We start from the raw sequence: 7,509 nt of genomic DNA, 5'->3' as shown, positions 1-7,509 counted from the left end.
TGAAATAACTCTCAAGGTTTTGCCTGAGTTATGTAAAAAAATATAGCACTGTAAATCTGATGGTCAGCAATATATACATAATCTAAGCAAGGTTTAAGTCTGTGCTTCTAATGATAGAAGGGGTTAATCTTTCCTGAAGAATCCAGTGGGAGGGAGACACAGGGCAGATAGCAGCATCTCCGGTCCATGTAGGGGGCGTGGCCAGAACTGTGATGTCTCGTGTACGGACAAAAAGCTGCTCTCTCCTGCATGCCACACTTGTGCATGAATCATCATCAAGTTCTTGGTTCTAGGCTGTTTACACTTTTTCATTGCAATTCATGTTAGCTCATCATTCTTCATCCATTATGTTATTGTTTCGCAAAAGTGTATTAATTGGCCAGACAGTTCCTGTTTCATCTGTGGTGAATATCCAGTGTTGAAGCAACAGCAGAATATTACAGACTTTGTGAAAAAAAATACTTTGCATACTTTGGACTAAAACTTGGAGATCAAGATAAAATTTGATAAGCGGGATAACACAAACAGAGAAGTTCAATTCCATGGAAACCACTGAGTGCATGTCCTTATATGACAGTCCCTACAGGATGTATTCTCTGGCATATCTAATGAGGTGACCTGATATAATCAGGGAGACGCAGTCCATAAAATAACTGGGGCCCGTCTCATTAAGGGCTTTATAGGTCAAAACCAGCACTTTGAATTGAACTGGTAATCAATTCAGCTCACAGAGCAGAAGTATATTATGGGCTGTTTTAGCTGTGCAAGTGCTGTTGAAATTCTATACCAGGTGAAGCTTCCACATTCAAGGGCAGCCCCATGTGGAATGCATTGCAGTAGTCCAATAGTCCAATGAATCTGGGGCCATGTAACTCCCTCCAGTGCTAAGATGGCAAACTGTGCAACCAGTGGGTCACCGAATTTAGTGTCATTTCCAGACTTCAGCTGGTATCACATAGGAATGACCAAGATCCAAGCTGAAGAACAAATCACAGTTAATAAGGACAACAGGGAGAGACATATTTACTCATTCAGGTGGTGGGTTGCCAATATTTTTACTACAGTTTGGGTGTGCTCCCACATAATCACATGAACAAAATTCTTCTCTGCATGCGCAGAAGTGTCTGGGTGGGTGGATGGGGCCTCCTGCCACCACTACTACCAGTTCGCCAGATCTGGGCCGAACCGGAAGCAACCCACCTCTGCAGGTTAGAATACATAGTTCTCGCTCAGTCTTGATGCAAACATCTCAATTGTGGGAAGAATTCATAAACATTATCACTGTTAGAAATATTTTACAGGGATTCACATGTTAACTAACGCAGCTGTCCAAAACAGGTGCTTGGTTAAGAGTGTCAAAGATCGTTTAAATTCACAGAAAACATAATATAATTCATTAAATACTTTTTTCAAATTATAAATTAGATACATAAGCAAACACACTAAACTCAATTAACATGAAAACATAATTATAATGCTCACAGTTGAAAGGTAGAGACCCAATCCATAACACTAGATTTAACCAACTTGGGTCGACATGTACAGGCAGCCACGCCCCTCAAGTCTCACCCTAGAATCAGCACAAACACACTTGCGCACCCAGGACGAACTCCCGTTTTGTATCCACTTTCTCTGCAACTGTCCCTATAGGCAACCTCCTTGATTGGAAATAAATAATTCTCCTTTCCTCACAACTATCCACATTTCATTTTTATCTATTTTTATTAATCTTATTAATTTTTCTTTTCTGCACATGCAGTCTGTGATCCTTGAGTAGAATAGTGTTGATGTCCATAATTCAGGGAGAAAAAAAAGTCTATGTCAGAGTTTGAAGCAGGAATCACATCCTGAAAGCGCAAACAGGTAACTGATTCAGCAGGATTCATTAACGTCTCTTTATATATAATATAACATATGAAGTCAATATACAATATCAAAAGCAGGTTTTCAATGTGGTAGTATATACAAGCAAACACAAGTAGAGGAGAGAACAGTTTCAGTTTCAGTTCAGAGCAGCAGACCAGTTTAGAGCTCAGCACAGACTCAGAGCTTTAGTACAGAACAACTGAGGGCTCCTTGCTGTCTCTTTATGGCTCACACAACAAATAACGCTTCAGTTTCCAAACAGCCCTCATTGGATGACCCAGTTGCCATATCTATTCATTGACTGACCTTATACCATGTCTCTGCCAGTCATGAACTCTCATACACAATGACAGTCCAGACTTAAGGGGATTTGTTGATTCATTACAAGTTTGAAATCCTGCCACCACTCCTCCAGGTGCACCAAGCTAACTTGAAGCACACACAAAAGTGCATCATCTATAGAGCAGTTCTTCTGATGGCAAGCTGTAATGAGTCAAATGTAGGGTGAAGGCCTGAAACTTTATACTGTGTTTTTCAGAGTATAAGACACACCCTTTTTCCTGCAAAAAAAACCCTTTTTTTAATTTGCCTCTTCAAAACCTTGGTGTGTCTTATATTCCGGTGAATCTTATACTCTGGAAAATATGGTAGTCCATTACCAAACACTCAAAAGTTTAATCATAAGAGAAGTGAATGTGACTGGATCTTAATCATGAAGGCATGTGATTATAGTTTTATAGTGGGCACTGGTACAGCATGTACCATGTTTTAAAACATGTCAGCAAAGTGGAGGGGCAGAAGAGATATGCATTTAACTAAATTGGGAGACTGGGAGATGAGAAGGGAGAATTTATCTGGCTACTAATCAATCTCTTGCTCTATTAATCAGCATTGCTTTCCTTGGATTGAAAAAGCAGGACTCAAAATCTGTTATGATCCCAAGATCATTTTTTTCTCCCCTGATGAGGAGCTGTCAAGAGAGGGGTCACATAATTTCTTCAACTGGAAACATATCTGAATAGCTTTAGGAAAGGGAATTGCCTACCTACCTAAATTAATTAAACTTGTTTTTTGGACATGCACAGAACCTAGGGGGACGGAGCAGTTTAAGTTTACCATTAGCAACAATTCCATGAGGCTCAGTAGGTGGCATTATGAATCACTCAGATGATAATTATTGTAATCTACAACTTTAGATATGCATAAAAACAATAGAGAGTCGATTTCATTGTCCCAGGGAAAGTGTGGTGAAAAAGATGTGGCTGCACTCTTATGAAAGGAGCCAAATTACCTTGGCATTCAACATACATTGCCATGGATTTCTACTCACTTTTTTTCTCCTCCAAGCTTCTTTCAACAAGACCTTGAACCCCATTTGCAGTAAGAAACTACGTTTTCGGCTTAGTTTCCCTGCTCACTTCAGAGATGTAGTCATTGGAGAATTTGTGTCTACTGTATATTCTGAATTGCCTTTACTGCACTTTATGGAATTTCCAGAAGGATCTTTGAGAGGAAAGTAAGTACTCTTTTGAAAGAAAATGATGTGCCCTTCAAGGGTTGTTTTTTTTTAAGGGGATTGTATTCATCATATGGGACATGGAGGCTCAATGACTAAGACACTTAGCTTGTCAATCAGAAAGTTCAGCAGTTGGGCAGTTCAAATCCCTAATGCTTTGTAGCGGAGTTAGCTCCCATTACTTGTCCCAGCTTCTGCCAACCTAGCAGTTTGAAAGCATGTAAAAGTGCAAGTAGAAAAATAAGAACTACCTTTGGCAGGAAGGTAACAACGTTCTGTGCACCTTCAGCATTTAGTTATGCCGGCCACATGACCATGGAGATGTCTTCGGATTCCTTGGCTTAGAAACGGAGATGAGCATCACCCACTAGAGTCGGGAACTACTAGCACATATGTACGAGGGGAACCTTTACCTTTCCTATTCAAGATATTCTGGTTACATTTTTTCTCCACTTTAGATGAGAATTAAAGCTGGTTTTAGCATGGTTTTTATTTATTCCTTTGTCTTGGTTAATGATGTTTCAGGTGCTGGAATATAGCGGTTGAATGTAGCCTTATAGACCTGGTTTTGCATGTGGCTGTTGTTATTCATGAATTAATCTGTTTGTGAGAAGATTTGGTTTTAATTACACTGTTCCTCTATTTTTTTTTATTAAATAAGATTTTATTGGTAAAACGAAAATACAACATCCATAACTTGTAAAAAACAATACAACTACATTTCGAGATATTCCCATACTATCAAATCATATAAACATCAAAGGTTAGGTATCTTATTCCTTCCCTCCCTCTTCTCTTCCCTCACTTCTTCTTTTCCATACCCTTTTCTTCCCTCCCCCTTACTTCCTTCTCCCCTGCTTTCCCTCCTTTCTTTTCTCCTTTCCTCCTTTCCTTCCCCCTCCTTTCCCTCCCTCGATCCCCCCCTCCTTCTCACATACCTTCCCTCCTTCCCTTCCTCTTTCCCTCCTCCTTTCTTTTCTCTTAATCTCCCTCCTTTCCTCCCTCCTTCCTTCCTTCCTTTCAACTCTCCTTCTCTCTTTCTTTCCCTCCCTCTTTCCCTCTTTACTACCCTCTCCTTCTCCCTCCCTCCTTCCTCCCCCAGTTTCTTCTCTTTCTTCTCTCCTTCTTTCTTCCCACCTTCTTTCCCTTCTCTTCTTTCTCTTCCTCCTCTTTATCCTTCCCCCCTTCTTCTGCCTTTCCTGTTCCTCTCTTTTCTCCTCTCCATCCTGACTTCCCTACTGTCCTCCTTCCCTCCCCTCTAACCTTTGTTACATTTACATATTTTCCTCTGCTGAGGACTACCTGGTTCTCTTTTCCTTTCCTTGCTTAAAGAGGCAAGGATTATAAATCCTCTCGCCTCATCTAAAATGAAGTTTAATCGCTAATTCCATGCAGGTAGTTATAGCGGATTTCCTATCAGCTTTTTTAAGTTTTCCCAACATTGTAGTCTAACAAAATTGCTCGACGGTGGGTTCTCACCCCTAATACATTTCTCCTTTCACTTATCTCTCAGTTGTTGTATATTGTTCATTTGAGTTATTGGTTTAATCGTATTAGGTTAGTCAGCTATCTCTTTTTGTGTCTAAGTCTTCACTGACTCATCAAGCCATTTGTACAGCTTCTCCCAGACTGTATAAAAGTCTGTATCTTCTTTGTCGTTAATTCGCATCGTCAATCTGTTCATTTCTGCTAGTTCCAAAATTTTATTCATCACCATAGTGTTGGTGGGGGCATTTTCACTCTTCCAGCACTGTGCGTAAACAATCCTTGACGCTGTCAGAATATGGACTAGGAGGTATTGGTTAGATTTGCATATTTTTTGATCTATTATCCCTAATAAGAAAGTTTCTGGCTTAAGACATAGTTTAATTGACAAGATTCCATTCAGCCATCCTAGTATTTGCTTCCAATATGCTTTGGCAACCGGACACGTCCACCACATATGGTAGTACGTGCCCAGCACTGTTTTACATTTCCAGCATATGGCCGAAACTTTTGAAGAAATTTTCGCCAGTCTTGTCAGTGGAAGATGCCAGCAGTAGAACATTTTATATATATTTTCTTTATAGGCCGTCGATTTTGTCAATTTTAGGTTCCATTCCCAGACTTTTCCCAGTCGTCTAGGTCTATTGTGTGGCTGATGTTTTGGGCCCAGGTTACCATGACTTCTTTTACTCTTTCTGCTTCCGTTTTTCGAATCAGTAAGCAGTTCTATATTTTTGAAATTAGTTTCTCATCTGGTCCAATTAAAATTTTATCTAATTCCTGGTTCTTGTTCTGGAAGCCGGGTTGTGCTAGATCGAATTTGTGTTTGTTTTGAATTTGAAGATATGGCCACCAATCGATGTTTATTCCCTTATCAGCCAAATTTTCCCTGGGGTTTAGTTTGTTTTGGTCGTCTAGCAACTGTTGGTAGGTAACAATTTTATCCAGATTTATCAAATTCGGGTATATCAGGGCTTCCGTCGGAGATATCCATTTAGGTAGTTGCGTGTAGTATTTCCCTCTAATTTCCAGCCAGTCCTTAATTAATACCCCCCTTAAATGGTGTTTACTAAAATAATTGTGGATTTTTTTTTTGTTTTTTTTTTTTTTAAAAAAATGGAACGCTTCACGAATTTGCGTGTCATCCTTGCGCAGGGGCCATGCTAATCTTCTCTGTATCGTTCCAATTTTAGTATATGTGCTGCCGAAGCAAGCACATAATTGTGGATTTTATTTCCCTCGCACCATAAGTAGTTGTGCCACCCGTATTGCAGGTCGTGGCCCTCTATTGTTAAGATTCTTTTATTAGCTAACATTGCCCATTCTTTTATCCACATAGTTGTTGCTGCTTGATGATATGTTTTCCATTCCGGTAAGCCCATTCCCCCTTGAGTTCTTTTATCCTGCAGATGCATATATTTTATTCTGGGCTTTTTACCATTCCATATAAAGTTTCGAATCATTTTGTCCAAATCATTATAAAATTTTTCCCCTAACTTGACCGGTGCCGTTTGAAATAGGTAGAGGATTTTTGGCAAAACATTCATTTTAATTACTGCGACTCTTCCCATCAGTGATAGTTGTAGTTTTGACCAGGTTTTTAAGTCCTTTTGAGTATTCTGTAACAACTTATCATAGTTGTCTTCTTTTATGGAAGAGCATTTCGCAGACAGCCAGATCCCTACATACTTATTTTTTTTAGTTACCTTTAATTCCATTGTTTTCTCTAGTTCTCCAATCTGGTTTTTGGGAAAAAATTTTATAATCATTTTTGTTTTTTCCTTGTTTATTTTTAAACCGGCCACACACCCAAAGTTCTCAATGTCCTTCATCAAATTCGGTCCTGAAAGTAAAGGGTCTTCCACGATAAAGACCATGTCATCCGCGAAGGCCTGTACTTTATATTGTTCTTTTTTTATGGTCAAGCCCCTAATTTCCTGATTTGATCTTATCCGATTTAAAAGAACCTCTAGTGACATAATAAATAGTAGTGGGGAGAGCGGGCACCCTTGTCTAACACCCTTTCCAATTTGTATCCTCTCCGTTAGTTCCCCGTTGACTATGATATTTGCAGATTGCCGTGAATATATAGATTCTATAATCTTAATGAATTTGTCGCCAAATTTCATCATTTTTAGTTGAGTGATTAGAAAGTTCCAATCTAGGTTATCAAAGGCTTTCTGGGCGTCGACAAAAATTAATGCGAGTTGTTTCTCGGATCTTGTTTGATAGAATTCCAGGGTATCAATTATTATTCTTGTATTGTTTCTAATATGTCTTTTTGGGAGAAAGCCGTTTTGATCCGAATGGATACTTTGATTTAATATTATTTTTAGTCTTTCCGCCAATATTGATACAAAAATTTTGTAATCTGCATTTAACAGGGATATGGGTCTATAATTTTGGACCTTGCTACTGTCCGCCTCTTCCTTTGGTATTAGGGTGATGTAAGCTTCCTCCCATGATTTTGGGACCCTACCATTTTGTAGTGCCTCATTACATAGTTCTAATAATTTGTCTTCCATGGTATTTTGAAGTTTTTTATATATTTCCGACGGAAGCCCATCCGGCCCAGGTGTTTTATTGTTTTTTTGTTTTTGAATGACCTTTTTCAGTTCTTCTTGTGTGATTTCTTTATCGAG

General features: G+C 39.1%; 1 non-coding gene across 1 annotated transcript; it reads right to left on the bottom strand.

Moving 5' to 3' along the window:
* Window positions 1-5,977: 5,977 nt before the first annotated feature.
* Window positions 5,978-6,084, bottom strand: LOC116523102. Its single transcript, XR_004257033.1, has one exon. It is a non-coding gene; the product is annotated as a U6 spliceosomal RNA (small nuclear RNA).
* Between the last annotated feature and the right edge of the window lie 1,425 nt (window positions 6,085-7,509).

Source organism: Thamnophis elegans, chromosome Z (assembly GCF_009769535.1).
Source record: "Thamnophis elegans isolate rThaEle1 chromosome Z, rThaEle1.pri, whole genome shotgun sequence".
Lineage (NCBI taxonomy): Eukaryota > Metazoa > Chordata > Lepidosauria > Squamata > Colubridae > Thamnophis > Thamnophis elegans.
Note: the sequence above shows the minus strand (reverse complement) of the source record. Positions and strands in the feature narration are given on the sequence as shown.